Raw genomic sequence first — 18,558 nt, 5'->3', positions numbered from 1 at the left:
TATAGTGAGATGGGACGGTGAAGAATTGTATAGAGTGCCGGAGCTGAGAGAGCACAGAGTGTAATATGACTTATTGTCTGTGTCCGAGCTGTGATGTCATAGTAGGGAAATGACTACCGAGGGACCCAATGTGAAAAGTACAGATAGAGGCGTACTGGCCCTTTAAGAACAAATCTATCTCTATCTATAGGATTATAATGTGTAAACAATCTCATTCCTTATTATTAATACATTTACACTGAGTTTATTCTATTGATTATTTTACTGTGTGAAGAAATGGAAATGAATAATAGATCTACAAATAGAAAGAGATGAAAATCGATGGAAAAATCTCAGAGGAAATATATGAAGAAATGATCCCGGGATTTACTAATGAAAGAAATAATGGGATTTATCACTAATATAATGATATCACTATAATAATGTATGATTACTAGAACTGGAATGTGTCCCCAATATAATGTGTCCCCATAGAATGGATCACCAATAGAACTCTATGGGATCTCTTTTATAATGGATCCTAATATAATGTATCATGTGATGGTGTATTATAATCACTAGATGTGTCCTGGTGATGGGGGAGGGTTAGGAAATGAAATGTTAATGTGAAATAAAGATTCTTTATGAAATTATTATTATTTTTATTATTATTATTATTATTATTATTATTCGGGGTTTATATAGCGCCAACAGTTTACACAGCGCTTTACAACACAAAGACAGACATTACAATTACAGTGTAATATAGGAGGAATCAGAGGGCCCTGCTCCTTGGAGCTTACAATCTAGAAGGGAGGGTCAAGAGATACAAAAGGTAATAACTGTGGGGGATGGGCTGATGGAGAAAATAAATGTACAGTTGTTAGGTGGGGGTAGGATAGGCCTCTCTGAAGAGATGAGTTTTCATGGATCGGGTGAAAGTGGACAGAGTAGCAGGACAGGGATGAGATTTTGTCATAGAGGTGGTCAGTAGCAGAGTAGAGAAGAAAAGGATTAATGTGTGGAAGGTTTCTATGGGTAACTGTTAGGCGGTTGGAGGGGGAGGAGACAGAAGACAGGGATAGAGCAAAACGAATAAGGTGTGATCAGAGAGAGGGAGAGGATTGTTGGAGAGGTTGCACGGAGTGCATAGATAGGAGAACACAAGGTCGGTAGTATTGCCTTCGGAGAGAGAGGCCTGGGAGCGTGTGGAGTAAGGATGAGCCGAACACCCCCCTGTTCGGTTTGCACCAGAACCTGCGAACAGACCTAAACTTTGTGTGAACTTTAGAACCCTATTAAAGTCTATGGGACTCGAACGTTCACAATCTAAAGTGCTAATTTTAAAGGCTAATATGCAAGTTACTGTCCTAAAAAGTGTTTGGGGGCCCGGGTCCTGCCCCAGGGGACATGGATCAATGCAAAACAAAGTTTTAAAAACTGCAGTTTTTTCAGGAGCAGTGATTTTAATAATGATTAAAGTGAAACAAAAAAATGTAATATTCCTTTAAATTTCTTTTTTTTTTTTTTTTTTTACTTTCAAAAGATTTTATTTTACGATAAAGGCACTTACATACGTATAACAGTATATAAACAATCTGCAGCAGGGAGGGCCCGCTGACACAATGTAAGTAATGAAAACAGGAGACATTAGTGAAAGACAGACAATATCAAAAGGGTACAGTCGGCATGCCCCTCCTCATCGAGGGGCTAAATAAAAATAGAGGTAAACAAAGGGTGGCCCCCCAGGGAGAGCCCACCAAATAGAACCGTTAGGGGTAGCACCCAGGAGCCCCCATCCCGACACCCCTAATAGGGAACTTGCTGTGCCAGGGTGGGGGAGTATCCTCCCAGGCCCCCCCCTCTCAGAGGGATAAAGAAGTTGATGGACCGTCCGCAGTGGGCACCGCAACATTAAATTGGACTGTACGGTGAACCTGTCAATTACAGCTCTGTTGAGCAAACCAAAAACTTAGAACGTCTAGAAGGACAGAGAAAAGAAGAGAGGAGGAGAAGAGGAGGACAGAGGGGTAAGGGGGTGTAAGCTATGTCCTGAAAGGGTGGAAGGTTATAGCGGGAGAATGTTTAGAATTCAATGTAAGAGGGGGCGCTTTAGGGGTGAGGTCTGGTCACTAGAGGAGAGCCTGGGGGCACCCCAGGCAGCAGAGAGATTCCCATGTAACGGGCCCAAGGGTCCCACACCTTTCGGAATTTAGGTGTGGTATCTGACAGAATACCTGACAGTTTTTCTTGGGACATTATCCACGATATCTTCCTCTTAACTGCGAGGAAGGAGGGTCTGGGTTGCTTCCATGCGGAGGCAATCGCAATTTTGGCTCCTAATAGGATAAAATAAGTTAGTTTCTGAGTGTTACCAGACAGCAAAGGAACAGGGGCATTGAGTAACACAACCTCTGGAGTTCTCGGAACCCGGCAGCCTGTGACTAAGTAAATCAAGTTGAAGATTTTAGTCCAGAACGATCGAAGCCTAGGGCATTCCCACCAGATGTGGATCATGGAGCCACGAAGTTGGCACCCCCTGAAACATAAGGGGTTAGCCGTGGGGTATATTTTGGCTAGCCTGACTGGAGTGAGGTACCACCTGGTTATCAATTTGATGCTAGCCTCCATTAGTGAGGTGTTTTGGATCCCACGAAAGGATCTGGCTAGGGCCAGCTGCCAGGTTTCAAGACTGCCAGAGGTCTGGAGATCAGATTCCCATGCCGTCATATAGGGGGATTTGCCCGTTGGGGAAGTGAGAGCCGCATAGATCACTGAAATACCACCCCTCTGCTCCCCGATCCCACCACACCAGGCTTCATATTCAGTAAAGGGAGGAGGAAGGGGTTTGTTTTTCCAAAGTGAGTTCAAGAAGTGAGAAATTTGTTGGAAGCGGAACCTCTCTGTGTCTGGTAGCTCTAAGTGTTCGATACAATAAGCCAGGGAAATCGGACCCCTTGAATTGAAAAAGTGACCTATCCGGTATAGTCCCTTGTCCAACCACCATCTGAAGGCCTCAATGTCCAGACCAGGGGGGAAGTCATGATTACGGAACATGTGAGCAAGGGGTCTTAAAGTGGAGACTAGGGAAGGCTCTTTGCGAAGACCGTCCCATAGGGCGCAGGAGTGAGATAGGGATGGGGACATGATGGGCGGCCTGGCTTTGGACGGGCACCACAATAGAAAATCTAGTGTAAAAGAGGGTACAGAACAGCGTTCTATGGACTGCCAATCCGGTTTCTCGTATTTGGAGTAGATCGAGGAGAGTTGGGCTAGGCGAGCTGCAAGGTAGTATTTGTGAAGGTTAGGTAAGCCCAGCCCCCCCCTACGTCTGTGCAGGAAGAGCGTGTTTTGCGGTAGACGGTATCCCTTATTACCCCAGATATATTTCAGTATTTTACTTTGCAGAGAGCAAAGGTGGTCCTTCTGAACTGGTATTGGCAGGGCTCGAAAATAGTAGAGGATTTTGGGGAGAAGGGTCATTTTTATGGAGTTAATCCGGCCAAGCCAGGATAGTTCGTGTTTAGACCATGAGGAGAGATCAGTTTCCAGCTGTCTGTATAATTTGGGGTAATTGTGGGCATACAACATCTCTATTTTAGGTGTAAGGGAGATACCCAAGTATTGGATGGCAGTGTCATTCCATTGGAACGGAAAGGATTGTTTGAGTGAGAGGACTTGGTGGGTGGGGAGAGAAATATTCAAAGCCACAGACTTGGAGTAATTAACCCGTAAGCCTGAGACCTTGGCAAAGTCGTCCAGTACCCGGGATAAGTTGGGCAGGGTTGTGAGGGGGAAGTAAGGAATAACAGTATGTCGTCCGCGAAGAGTCCACATTTGTGCATTTGACTACCGCATTGGACACCTCCAATGTCTATGTTGTGGCGGACTGCGATCGCCAGTGTTTCAATGGCTATTGCAAATATGAGGGGGGATAGGGGGCACCCCTGTCTGGTCCCCCTGGTGATGGGAATTGGAGCAGAGAGGTATCCCTGCATTCGAATTTGGGCCCTCGGCTGGGAGTATAAGGCCCGTAATAAGCCCAGGAAACAAGCCCCAAATCCCCACCTGTCAAAGAGCTGGAAGATGTACTGCCATGAGACCGAGTCGAAAGCCTTCTGAATATCTAAGGAAAGGAGGAAGCCAGATTGTCTGGGTCCCCCTTCCCAATTAGACTGCAGAATGGAGATAATATCGATCGCCCTCCGAATTTGATCAGGTCCCTGTCTGCCGGGGATAAAACCAACTTGGTCCTTGTGGACGTAGCGTCCGATGAAGGAGGCTAGCCTATTGGCCATAACTTTCGTAAGAATTTTGAGATCATTATTAATGAGGGAAATCGGTCTGTAGTTGCTGACATCTTCCAAGTTTTTGCCAGGTTTGGGGATGACCGTGATATACGCCGTGTTAAGGTGGGGATCCAGGGGGCCTCCATTAGCTTTATGATTACCGAGATTGGCCAGGTGAGGGGCTAGCGTGTTGGCAAAGGCTTTATAGTAAGGGATCGAAAGACCGTCGGGTCCAGGGGCGGAGCTTTTTTTAAGATCCTTTATGACTCCCAGTATCTCCTCTACCTGGAAGGGGCCTTCCATGACTTGTTTGTGAACGTCCGATAAGGCAGGGATGGGGAGTCCCTCCAAAAACTTTGGAAGGAGGTTGTCTTTGGGAGATGGGGGGCTACTGTAGAGAGAGGTGTAAAAGTTCTGAAAGGCATTCAGAACTGTGACCGGATTAGACGTGGGCGGGTGTCCTGCACTTCTGATCCGAGGGAGGGTGCTTAGCTTGGTTCTAGGGGAGAGTCTATTAGCCAGGAGTGTGCCTATTTTGTCCGCCTGTGAGTAAAACTTGTGGCCAGACCACCTAACCGATTTTTCTGCTTTCGTGGTGAGGGCGAGATTGAGTTCTAAGCGAGTCTTGTCTAGTAGGGAGGTGGGGGTGTGGAGGGGGTCCTTTTTGTGAAGAGCTCTGAGTTTAGAGTATTCCTCTTCTAGCTTCAGGATGGTTGATTGCCTTTCCCGTTTTATTTGAGAACCTAATTGCATGAGTTTTCCCCTAATAAACGCTTTGTGCGCCGCCCACAGGGTTTCGGGGGAGACATCAGGAGTCGCATTAATAGAGAAATATTCCTGCAGTGCTTTGTCGAGATCCATAACTCGTGATGGCTCTGAAAGGAGAGATTCATTTAACCTCCAATGCCTGGGGTGTCTCCCACTCGAACCCCCCAGGGCCGACACAATTACCAGCGAGTGATCCGAGATCACTGTGTCAGTGATGGAGGCTCTGAGCATCCTGGGAAGGAGCGAGGAGGGGACAAGTATGTGGTCTATCCGTGCATATGATTGGTGTGGCGCTGAGTAGTGAGTGTAGTCTCTCTTTGTGGGGTTTAATTCCCGCCAGACATCGGATAACCCATGAGCGTGAAGCAATTTGGCGATCCGTAGGCTTGCCTTTGTGGGCCTGGTTAAGCGGGAATGTGAGGGGGAGGATTTATCAAGTCCTTGATCAAAGGCGACGTTAGAGTCCCCTCCGACAATAACCGTTCCCTCCAAAAGAGGCGTTAAGGTGCGCAGCAGGGATTCGAAGAATTTGGCCTGACCCGTGTTCGGGGCGTAGTAGGAGACCAAGGAGTAAAGTTGGTCCCCCACAGTGCCCTTTACAAGTAAAAACCTGCCCTCCGGATCCGCTTTTTCAAAACTTTTATTGAATTTGCACGTTTTGGCAATCAAAATGGCCACCCCCCTGGTCTTGGATTCCGCGTTAGCTAAGTAGAACTGAGGAAAGTGGGCATGTAGGAACTTGAGACTATACCGGACAGGAAGGTGCGTTTCCTGAAGTAGAATTATATCTAGTTTCAGGGATTTGTAGTAATCAAGGGCTTTTCTCCGTTTGATGGGGGAATTAAGACCCTGAATGTTATGGGTGGCTATCTTAAGCCTAGCAGCCTGTGGGTCAGCCATGGAGCAGAGGGGGAGCCCAGCTTCTGAAAGCGACCTCACTTACCCAATCCACAGCGGGGTTCTCGGCAAGAGCATTGGGATCGGTGGCTCGTGGTTGTCTCCCAGGATACAATGCCGACTGGGTTCGCTCAGCCAGACCTGAGGAGAAAAAAAGTAGTGTCATGTAAACATTCAACAGGGGTAGCTTACCATCAAGGGGGGAGAGAGGAGGAGAAAGGGCAAGGAAAGAAAGCGTTCCTGAGAAGAGAAAGAGGAGATCAGGGCAGGAGACACCCCCCGAAATCCCAAGAGAGAACAATGTAGACAACCGACCCATAAGGTCAGAAGTCCCGGCCCTCAGGCGCCCGGGAAAGGCCGAGGGAGGGAGAGTTACACATGTGGTCCCTCGCGGAACTGGGGACCCCTAGTCGGGTAACTACCCGAACTGTTATATCAACATTAAATAACAATAGAAGATAAGCAGCAATAAGAAAAATACTTAAGGCACGGCTAAACATAATGATTAGAAGACACTGGGGCTAAACAATGAATGCTGGTCATTATGCAAAGGTAGGATGGTATATCCAGGGAGGGTGCTGGGGAATGCAGCCCCCTGAGAAGTCCTCAAAGCAGCCCTAGGGCCCATTTCGAGGGGGCGCAAATAATATGAGGGGTTACTGGCAGTCCAGTAGGTGGACGAAGTACTGCATAGCGTCCCGGGATATTGAAGGCAATGGGGAAAAGGGTAGCACAAGTCCTAGGCAAGGGGAGGGCAAAAAAGGGTGGAGGGCCAAACTTTCAATGTTTGGGGAGCAGTCCTCCGGCCCTCTCCAGGACCTCGGACGGTCAGTCACAGAATGGAGAGTCCGAAATGGGGTCTGAATGTTGCTCAGGTGGGTGCGTTATCCTTGACCTTCTTGGCTCTTCCGGAGGTCCACAACGGGGATTGTGGGCTGTTAGGAGTTGGCCGTTTGTTGGAGCTTTGGCTAGGGTTAGAGGTGTCCATATCAGCTTCTTGAGAAATGATTTTCAGCCTGGTGAGGAGCTTTTCCCCCTCGGGGAAAGTGGAGAAAGCAAAAGACTTCCCTTTGTCCGTGAACCTGACCGCAAATGGGAATGCCCATTTGTATTTTATGTCTTTTTGTGACATTGCAAGCAAGAGGGGTTTCAGAGCTCTCCGTCTCTGTATAGTGGAGGGGGAGAGGTCCGCAAAGATCTGAACCTGGTGGCCTTGGTATGTGACGTGTTGCAGGGATCTGGCTCTCTTCATAACTTCTTCCTTCACCGAAAAGTGATGTGGCTTGGCCAGAACATCGCGCGGAGTGCCATCCTTCCTAGGGGGGCCGAGGGTTCTATGGACCCGGTCAAGTTCAAGCTTAGTAGCTGGGATGTCAGGGATTAGCTGTGTAATGAGGTCTTGCACCGCCCTGGACACATCAGTTATTGATTCTGGAAGCCCGCGAATTCTGATGTTATATCTGCGTGACCTATTTTCGAGGTCATCGATACGGGCCATGGCTAGGTCTAATTGCTCCTGTACTGAATAAATGTGCCTGGAGTTTTGGATGGATCTGGCTATGGTATCCTCCATTTTATGTTCGATCGTTTCGATCTGGGAGCCTAGGTTAATAAAGTCAGCTTTCAATTCCCCCGTGATTTGCAAGGCAGTTTGGGAGAGGCCCCTTTCTAATAGTTCAGAGAATTTGCCAAACAGGGCATCCATGTGGGAGACTGGGTCTACATGAGCAGCCTCATGGGAGGCCATGGCGGCCTGGGTAGCCCTGTAAGTCCCCGCGGGGGAGGGGGACGGTGTGGCTTCCTTGGGAGGACCCCTGGGGTTGCCTGGGGTGGCGTGGAGAGGAGGAAAGTCTGTATCTGACCTGAAATCCACTGTGCCTGCGGATCTGTGATCCTGAGATAGGAGCTGTGCTGCGGTGGCCATCTTGGATTTCTCCCACACGTCCAATGAAGCGAACAGCGGGCCCAGATTGCGTTTAGCCAGTCCACCGGTCATTCGGTAATGTGCCCCAACTCTTCGGGAGTCCGTCCCTATAGCTCGGGAAGCGGAAGGGTAGCCGTGTCGTGCGGTAGGGGTTCCGTCGTTCCGCGAGGCAGCGGAGCTTTAGATGATCGCGGCCATCTTGGAAGCCTCGCGCATGCGCACCTCCCTCCTTTAAATTTCTTACCTGGGGGTGTCTATAGTATGCCTGTGAAGGGGCGCATGTTTCCTGTGCTTAGAACTGTCCCTGCACAAAGTGTCATTTCGCAAGGAAAAAAAGTCTTTTAAAATCACTTTCCATTGTCGGCTCCCTTAATACAGACAACACTCAATGAGTGTTCTCTGTATTAGCCGACAATTCATTCATTGATAAAAAAAAAAAAAGCGTGGGGGTTCCCCTAAATTAAATTACTAGACCCTTCAGGTCTGGTATGGATATTAAGGGGAACCCCGCATCAAATTAAAAAATCCATACCAGACCCTTTATCCGAGCACGCAAACTTGGCAGGCCGCAGGAAAAGAGGGGGGGACGAGAGACCGCCCCCCCCCCTGAACCGTACCAGGCCACATGCCCTCAAAATTGGGAGGATGCTTTGGGGGTATGTGACCCCTCAAAGCACCATGTCCCCATGTTGATGTGGAGAAGGGCCTCATCCCCACAACCCTGAGCGGTGGTTGTGGGGGTTTTCGGGCGAGGGGCTTATCAGAATTTGGAAGCCCCCTTTAACAAGGGGACCCCCAGATCCCGGCCCCCCCATTTGAAATGATAAGGGGTTACAAAAGTACCCCTACCATTTCACAAAGAAAGTGTAAAAATGGTTAAATAAGACAAACACACTTTTGAAAAATTCCTTTGTTAAAAAAAAAAAAAAAAAAAGATTCCAGCGGTGCTAATCCACTCTTGCTATCCAGTGACGGATGATCATCTCTCCGGGATTTTACCCCATCCCCGGCCAGCGGTTCCGTGGCTTGGCGAGGCCGACAAGGAAGAGATGATGGACGGCCCAGTAGTTCCGCGGTGCACGCCGCAGGCTTGAAGACCGGAAAGTCGGTGGGTGGAGCCAGAGAAGGGAAGCGTGGCCAATGAAGAAAAGAGTCGGCAGCATCCAGGCCCTCATCCCTGTGGTTGGATAACATGGAGCCCCTGCAGTCACCCAGTCACATGTCGGAAGGAGAGGTGAGCGACTCCGAGGCAGATGACAGGCAGGAGCATCCGGCACCTGTGGAGTCGGGAGCAGCGGCGGCGGGGACAACCCCTGCTCGGCCCAGTGATTCATCTTCTGTTTTGTCCCTGTCTGTGTCAAAACTTTTGCAAAGTTTGAGGGGATAACTGCATTGGGGGATCAGTGACTTCAAGGGGTGGGCCACACATACAGGTGACCCCTGGCCGGCATCCACAGCACCCACCATAGCGGGGCCTGACGTGCAGTTACAGACACTATTGGGGGCTTGAGGGACCTGGTGCAGCAGTTTTCACAAGACGTGGGCGGGCGCTGCAAACGTCCGTGTGGTTGACGCCAGGTGGGGGATCATCAGGGGTTGGGGGGGTCAACCACCGCAGCAGGTGCGGAGACTGATCCATCAGTGGCGGTGCCCCTTTCCGGGTCTGCTCCAGTACCACCGGTGGTGACGGTAGCGACAGGGGCCGGGGGAAAAGTGGGTTCTACTCGGGAAAAGGGGAGGCAAGACAGACGTGGTTCACATTGCGGATGCGGCCAAGTGTGAGGTTTACGTCTGCTTCGAAGGGCCACTGGGGTCTCATCTGTGGCCGGAAGTCAGAGAGAAGATCGTGAAAGGGGAGTATGTGGAAATATTTTCCCTTTTACCTTTGGAGAAATTTAACCCTGATAGGGTTAAGCTGGACGATAGTAAGGAGAATGAGGAAAATTATAGGCTGATACCGCGCACGTTTTCAAATTGGTTACAGGCGTTTGCCATCATGGCAAACATGATAGGCGAGAAGAACCCTGAACATTGTTTGGCGTTATTTTGCTACATGGACGCAATAGAAGAGGCTTACAGGGTTTACAGGGGGTACAGCGTGGCTCAGGTACGATGAGCAGTTCCGGCAGTGCAGGGTGGTGTGCCCCTCCCTGTGATGGGACCATAAGGACATCAGCCTCTGGATGAGGCTGATTTCCTCGGCTCAGGCCCCAAACCAGTTTTTTTCAGGGGGGGGCGGTGGTCCATCTTCCCCAGACAGCCAGCTGCCAAATGATGGGGCATTTGCTGGCAGTATAATGACGAGACATGTACGTTTGGAGGCGCTTGCCACTTCAAACACGAGTGCTCCGGTTGCGGTGGATCTCATCCCGGAACTGGCTGTTTTAACGCTGGAGATCTTGGTAACAAAAGGGATGACACCAGTAAGGGGGGAAAGGATGCAACCTTTCCTAAACAGGTATCCGGACTGAGCGGCTGCCCGGCTGTTATGGGAGGGATTCACAGAGGGTTTCAGGATTCCCAGTGCTTTATCGGCTGTCCCTCGAGTTGCGAAGAATTTGCATTCAGCACTGTTGCACCTGGGGGTAGTGGCAGAGAAATTGGGTAAAGGAGTGGCTTTGGGGCGCATGGCTGGGCCATTTCAGGAGCGGCCACTATAGAACCTGGTGGTCTCCCCTTTGGGAGTAGTGCCCAAGAAGGAGCTGAATACGTTTCAGTTGATGCACCACTTGTCATTCCCGAAGGGGGGCTCGGTTAACGGTGCAATAGATCCTGATTACTGTACGGTGTCATACACGTCCTTCAATGTGGCTGTGGGATGGGTATGCCACTGCGGTAGAGGTTCGCTACTGGCAAAGGCTGACATTGAATCGGCTTTTTGCCTGCTCCCGGTTCACCCGGACAGTTTCTGGCTGTTGGTCTGTTGCTGGGAGGGGGAGTTCTTTGAGCAGCTCATAGACAAACAAAGATCGACAATTTCATGCGCCGTGTTCGAGTCATTCAGTTCCTTTTGTGGAGTGGGTGGTCCGAGACGTTTGGGTTTGAATTCTATTATTCATTACCGGGACGACTTTCTTTGCATGGGATCCCCGGCGTCCAATGTCTGCGCAGTACTGCTATCAACTTTGCAACAGATGGCGGAGAGATTCAGTATCCCGCTGGCAGGCAACAAGTCGGCAAGCCCGACTACCATGCTCAGCTTTCTGGGCATAGTCATTGATTCAGAAGCTGTGGAGTGTCGACTACCGGAAGGGAAGATGGTGGCGCTGAAGGGGGAGATTCAGGCGATCTTGGGCTGCAGAAGATCCAGCTTAGGCAGCTGCAGCCCTTACTTGGGAAGCTGAATTTTATATGTTGCATCATTCCCATGGGCAGGGTGTTTTGCCGACGGCTGTCGTCAGCCATCGTGGGGGTCAGGTGTCCCAAACATTTCATCCGTATCACCAGGGAACATCGGGAGGACTTGAAGGTGTGGGATACTTTCTTGTTGCATTATAATATAAAATCACCGTGGATTTCCATCCCGGGGAGTAATTGGGACCTGGATCTGTTCACGGACGTAGCCGGGTCCACGGGGTACGGGGCATTTTATCAGGGGCAGTGAAGCGCAGAGCCTTGGCCCAGTGCTTGGAAGGAGGCTGGTTTCTGCAAAAATCTTGTACTGCTGGAGCTTTTTCCCATGGTGCTGGCCGTTGAGATTTGAGGTGAGTCGTTTAGGGACTCCAAGGTCAGACTCAATTGTGACAACATGGGAGTTGTTCAGGTCATTAATCGCATTTCAGCGTCGTCAAAACCTGTAGTACTGCAGCATTTGGTGCTGCATTGCCTACAGATGAACATCATGTTATATGCAGTGCATCTCCCGGGGGGTGGATAAAACATTGGCTGAGGCCTTGTCTAGTTTCCAGTGGGACACATTTCGGGAGTTGGCTCCGGCAGCAGCACGGCAGGGGGTTCAGTGTCCCCGATGGATGTGGTCGATCACATTGGAGTCCTCGCAGGATGGATAAAGGGATCGGTGAGGGAGTCCACATGGGGGCGTATGAGAGGGTCTGGGACAAATGGTGGGCATTGCTCAGGCAGGTCGGTGTGGATCCCGGAGCGGCGGAGGTGAGGTGGCTAGTCATCTATTTTGTTTCCAGGAACCTCGAGGGAGGAGTGTCGGCATTGTCTATGGACTGTAAGCTCGCTGGTTTGGCATTTTTGTTCAAATTAATGGGCGCCACTGATTACACTAAGGATTTTTGTGTTTGACAAGCCATGAAAGGCTATCATCTGGTGCAGAAGCGTAGAGATGTCAGGAGGCCAGTGACTTTTGGCAACCTTACAGCGCTATCGCACAAGTTGGGTGTGATATGTTCATCTGCATATGAGGCGTCTTTATTCCAGGCAGCGTTTTCATTGGCCTTTTTTGGTGCCTTTAGGATTAGTGAGCTGGTAGCCCTTCAAAAGCGGTAACGGGGTTTGAAAGCTCAGGACCTGAGGTTTCATGGGGCTAGTATGGAGCTCTTGCTGCAGCGATCCAAGACGGATCAGGGAGGCAAAGGGGTGAAGGTGAGGTTGTTTCCATTTCCGGTGTGTCCGGTGGGGGTGGTAAAGGAATTCCTGAGTATTCACCTGGTAATAGGAGGCATTTTGTTAATTCACAAGGATGGTTCTTTTCTGTCCCGGTTTCAGTTTGTGTCAGTTTTCAGAAAGTGTTTAAAGGCAGCAGGCCTGGACAACACGCAGTATGCTTCGTACGGCTTCCACATTGGGGTGGGCACTGAGGCTGCGCAATGCAGGTTGGACCAAGCTGCTGTTAGTCGGATAGGTAATTGGGATTCACGGAGGTTCTGTACTTATGTAGGGCCGCACTTGGTTGTTGAGTAGGGAACGGCCCACTGCTTTGAAAGGTCAGGGAATGTTGTGCTACTGGGGTGCTAAGGTCATAAGAGATGATGATGTGAGGATATGTTATGGTAGTTACCTATGGTTTTCTTCATTTCTTTCAGGTGGAATCCAGATGGGTCTCGTCTGGATATTGGGCCACTCTTATGTGTCCTGGGGGGCAAGGAGGGCTGACATGAGACCCAATGGTAGGCAGTTGGGACTTTCAAGGGAGGAGGCATGTATCAGATGGATTGGGAGGCACAGCATGCAGTGGGTAGGGTATTGCCCAAGGTGCAGCATTTTGTGTGCCTGGATAGACCACCAGACGTGTTGGTGCTTAACGTCAGGGGTAGTGATTTGGGGGGGTCGTCCCACTAGGGAGCTCATTCAGGATTTCCTTCCATTGAGAACTTCCTTCCCTAGGATGGTAATTGTCTCGTCCGATATTGTGGCCAGGACAACATGGCGATTGGTGAGAACAGTTTACAGATTGAACAAGACTTGTATCAAGGTCAACAAGAGGGTGGGCTAATTTGTGATCCGGAACGGAGACTTGGTGGTGTGCCACTGGGAGTTGGAAAAAGATGTTGGGCTGTACCTTCGAGGGGATGGGGTTCACCTGTCTGAGGTAGGCACTGATCCCTGGTCCATGGGGTTGGAGGATGGTATACAGAGGGCACTGAGAGTGTGGAGGGGCTCCCAAGGGTGAGGGGGTCACCCTTGTTAGCTGTGTTGGTGATCTTTGATGGTGGTAACTAACCCATTGAGATGGAAGTGTGGGGGACTCGTAGGTGGTATGGGCCCCTTTGGTATACAGTTAACACGGGTTAACTGACATTTTTTATATTTGTGAATAAAATTGCTGCTATGGGCAGCTTATACTCCAATAAAGTGTGGTTTCGATACTATGGGTTAAGTTTAGGTGGGGATGTAAGGTGGAGTATATAGTGGCAGCAGCCTTATAAAGGGAAATGGACATCTTATCTACACTGGTCATGAGTAGGAGCCTGTATCCATTGCTTCAGGTCAAAGGAGGAGGTTAGACTGGGAAGTTTAGAAGGAGCAGTAGTATTCGCATTAACCGGGATATTAAAGTCACCAAAAATATTTGTAGGAATTTCAGAAGAAAGTAATGTAGCCAGGCTGAGAAGTCATCAAGGAAGATTAATACTGGTCCAGGGGGTCGGTAGATCACATCAATTCTTTGAGAAACAAGAGAAAATAGACAAATACAATGTGCCTCAAATGAGGAGTATCAAAGAGGAAGGTTGGTGAAGTACCTGATAAGTGCCGTGTTGGGCTAGAAGGATTCCCACTCTGCCTCCCTTCCATCCACTGGGTCTGGAGGAGTGAGTCCAAATAAAGCCAACATGGGAGAGGGAAGCAGGAGAAGCAGTGTCAGATTCATGAAGTCAGGTTTTGGTAACGGCAAGTAGGCATGGCCAGATTGACAACTCAGGGGGCCCCCAGGCAATAGAAGATTATGGGGCCCATGGGATTACAGATGGCCGTCACTCCAGGAGTAAGTAACAAACAAAACAACATATCAAGTACAGAAGTCAGGATGAGCACCAAACTCACATCAGAGTCCCAACATTCTCCCTATAAATCACAGTCCACAGAGTGCCACCTTACGACAGAGCCCCCCACTGTGCCACCCTATGGCAGAGCCCCCAGAGTGTCACCTTCCATCAGTGTCCCCTTACACACACCGTTACACATTAGTGGGTACAGTGGCTGTATTTGATGGCACAGTGGCTGCGTTTGATGGCACAGTGGTGGCAATTGATGGGCACAGTAGATGCGTTTGATGGGCACAGTGGCTGCATTTGATGGGCACAGTGGCTGCGTTTGATGGGCACAATGGCTGCAAATGATGTTTTTTTTCAGTTTGTTTGAGCCCCCCAAAAAATGTTGAGCACATGTCGCCACTGTACAGTATACACAGTACACACAGTACACACAATACACACACACACACCAGCACATTTCACCCAAATATCAGCCTGATTGAACACACTGCTGCCTCCATCTCCTGGCATGCTGGGACTTGTGACTGGATGCCTATTGCATAGGACGATGGCAGAAGACATCAAAGATCATGGAGGACACCGGACACCACTCACCACCTGCTGCAGTGACCCGCTGCCCCACCAAGACAAGGTAAGTGCCAGGAGGGCAAGGGATGCACACTGGCAGCAATTGATGGGCACATTAGCGGCAATTGATGGGCACAGTTTCAGTAATTGATGGGCACACTGGCAACAATTGAGGGGCACAGTAGTGGCAATTGATGAACACACTGGCAGCAATTGATGAGCACAGTGTCAGCAATTGATGGGCACAGTAGCTGCAATTTATGGGTACAGTGGCTGCATTTAATGGGCACAGTGGCTGCATTTGATGGCCCAGCTGTCAGAATTTGATGGCACAGTTGCGGGAATTGATGGCACAGTGGCTGCGTTTGATGGGCACAGTGGCAGCAATTGATGGGTGCAGTAGCGGCAATTTCTAGGTACTGTGGCTGTATTTGATGGGCACAGTGGCGGCAATTGATGGGCACAGTAGCAGCAATTTATGGGTACAGTGGCTGTATTTGATGGCACAGTGGCTGCATTTGATGGCACAGTGGTGGCAATTGATGGGCACAGTAAATGCATTTGATGGGCACAGTGGCTGCATTTGATGGGCACAGTGGCGGCAATTGATGGGCACAGTGGCTGCAATGATGGGCACAGTGGCTGCAAATTATGTTTTTTTTTTTCAGTTTGTTTGAGCCCCCCAAAAAATGTTGAGCACATGTCGCCACTGTACAGTATACACACAGTACACACACACACACACACACACACACACACACACACACACACACCAGCACATTTCATCCAAAAATCAGCCTGATTGAACACACTGCTGCCTCCATCTCCTGGCATGGGACTTGTGAATGGATGCCTATCACATAGGACGATAGCAGAAGACATTGAAGAGCATGGAGGACACTGGACACTGCTCGCCACCTGCTGCAGTGACCCGCTGCCCCACCAAGACAAGGTAAGTGCCGGGAGGGCAAGGGATGCACACTGGCAGCAATTGATGGGCACAGTAGCAGAAATTGATGGGCACAGTTTCAGTAATTGATAGGCACACTGGCAACAATTGAGGGGCACAGTAGTGGCAATTGATGAGCACACTGGCAGCAATTGATGGACACAGTGTCAGCAATTGATGGGAACAGTAGCTGCATTTAATGGGCACAGTGGCTGCATTTGATGGCACAGCTGTCGGCATTTGATGGCACAGTGGCGGCAATTGATGGCACAGTGGCTGCGTTTGTGGGGTACATTGGTGGAAATTGATGGGCACAGTAGCGACAATTTCTGGGTACAGTGGCTGTATTTGATGGCACAGTGGCGACAATTGATGGGCACAGTAGCTGCATTTGATGGGCACAGTGGCTGCGTTTGATGGGCACAGTTTCTGAATTTGATGGGCACAGTGGCTGCAAATGATGGGTTTATTTTTTCAGTTTGTTTGAGCCCCCAAAAAAAAAGTTGAGCACATGTCGCCACTGTACAGTATACACACAGTACACACACTACACACACACACACACCAGCACATTTCACCCAAAATCAGCCTGATTGAACACACTGCTGCCCCCATCTCCTGGCATGCTGGGACTTGTAGTGCCCCAGCAGCTCACAGACACATAGTTGGTAATACAGGAGAGGAGGGGGCTGTGCCTGTGTAGCGGTGGGCAGATAATGAGTAGGGAGGTGTAGTAGAGATTGGGGGAGACATTCAGCACATGTTCTTCCTCCAGGAGCATTGCACTTCTCACACATAAAATCAATCTAATAGCCTCAGAGACAGGAGGAGCTCCGCTAGAGGAAACACATCCTCCCTTCCCCCTCTCTGCTCACCAGGATAATCCACTGACCAGAATCCTTTTTGTGAAGCTCAGCCAGTTTACCTTATCAGGCAGGGGCCCTCCCACACTGCAAGCTCTGCTCTCCTCTCCTCTCCTCTCCTCTCCACTTCTCTCCTCTCCTCTCCTCTCCTCTCCTCACCTCTCCTTTTCTCTCATCTCCTCTCCTCTCCTCTCCCCTCCCCTCTAGCAGCCGGCATCTCCTGCTCCTGTATCAAAAAAGCTGCACTGTGGAAGGGGGCGTGTACAGCATGTTCCTATTGGCCTGAGGGGGTATTGCAGAGGCGAAGCATTTATAATCTCTGGATTTTCACATCAAAATGTTGCTGGTGTCGAACATTTCTGGAACGGATGTAAAAATACACAGATTTTTTTTTTTTTTTTTTCCAAAAGTCTTTTATTAAAGGTTACAGTAAACACAGTCAACAAAGGTAAGTAAAAACAAAAGGGCAACATTTAAGCCCAGAACATAAAGTACAAAGGTGTTTAAACATCTTAGAGACCTGTGAGTGACAATAAAACACCACTACAAATTCGGCAAGGTGCAAAAGCGTAACTATTAGGTGTCGAAGCAGAGGCTTGTTGCACCTCCCCCGGGAGTTTATTCCACAAAAACACTTATCTGGAAGTAAAGTGGTGGGGAAGAACCGAACCAATGAGAGACTAACGTTATATAATTGAATCTTGTGCCAACGAATATTGGCATCAATAGAGGACCCAAGTAAATCGGGAAGGCTAGGGGAGGGGACAGGATAGGAGGGATAGGATCCTACAAATAAGTAGAAACTGCTTCCTGGTTTTAAGGCGGGGGGACTCCATTTAGTAGTTGAGTACATTCATCTGAGGTTCTAAAGTGGTGCCAGCAAGCCCAAGTAGCCCAAAATTTAGATGGTGTGTCTTTGGCTTGGCAAATCAAGTTTTCTATTTCTTCTATTTTGGATACTCTCTTAATCCAATCAGAGACAGAAGGGGAAGAAGTGGATTTCCACAACGGTGGAATGCACATCTTAGCGGCATTTAGCAGGTGTTGTGCTAGAGAGCGGTGGTACTTTTTCAGCGGGGTGGCTGAGTGGTGTAGGAGCATTGCTGCAGGGGAAAATTCAATGGAGAACGTGGTGATATGGCATATGAGGCGCTGAATCTCCTTCCAAAAAGGTTGGAGGCGGGGGTAAGCCCACCAGACGTGTAAAAAGGAGCCCATATTATCTGAACATCTCCAGCAAGAGGATGTAACACTGGTGTCGCGTTTATGAAGCTTGACAGGTGTGAGATACCATTTAGTGAAAATTATAAAATTAGTTTCCTGGACCGATACGTTGGACGAGCCTTTATGAATGTGTGCAAAAATGGAAGTCCAGTCAGACTCCGTCAGAGACTGGGAAAAGTCTGTTTCCCAACTGCGGACGGCTAAGTTATCTTTTGGGCTACCTGAGGCGAAAAACATCCCATAAATGTTGGAAATGATATGACGTTGAGGTTCTGTTTGGTTGCACAATGTTTCAAATGGCGTAAGTTGTCTAGAGAAATCAAGTGTAATGCCCCGTACACACGAGAGGGATTAAGTCTGACAGACCTCCAAAGGAGTTCCGCCGGAGTTCCGCCGGAGTTCCGACGGAGTTCTGGCGGACTTTTCGACCGAACGGACTTGACCACACACCATCACACCAAACTCCGACGGAGTCGAACGTGATGACGTACGACTGGATTCGACGTAGGAAGTTCCTAGACAGTAGCCAATAGCTGCCCTAGCGTCGGTTTTAGTCCGTCGGAGTAGCACACACACGAGCGGATTTTTCAAAGGGGACCGGGTCCGGCGGAGTTCCGTCGGGAAAATTTAAAGCATGCTTCATTTCTAAAGTCCGTCAGACTTTAGCTTCGCTAAAGTCCGTTGCAGCCCACAC

At 49.4% G+C, this 18,558-nt stretch overlaps 2 protein-coding genes across 2 annotated transcripts in view; both read left to right on the top strand.

The window, feature by feature from the left end:
* LOC143961773 (E3 ubiquitin-protein ligase TRIM39-like) overlaps positions 1-633 on the top strand; it is a 216,232-nt gene extending 215,599 nt beyond the window's left edge. Inside the window, exon 2 of the mRNA XM_077471111.1 lies at positions 150-633. The gene's annotated coding sequence lies outside the window, so the exon portion shown is untranslated. The remainder of the gene's footprint in view (positions 1-149) is intronic.
* Positions 1-18,558, top strand: part of LOC143962485 (tripartite motif-containing protein 14-like) — a 146,596-nt gene that overhangs the window by 10,458 nt on the left and 117,580 nt on the right. The gene's annotated exons all lie outside the window — the stretch shown is intronic.

This window comes from Lithobates pipiens, unplaced genomic scaffold (genome assembly GCF_037356315.1).
Source record: "Lithobates pipiens isolate NorthernLeopardFrog02 unplaced genomic scaffold, aLitPip1_a1.2 Scaffold_8, whole genome shotgun sequence".
NCBI classification, from domain to species: Eukaryota; Metazoa; Chordata; class Amphibia; order Anura; family Ranidae; genus Lithobates; species Lithobates pipiens.
This window is presented reverse-complemented; position numbering and strand designations above follow the sequence as displayed.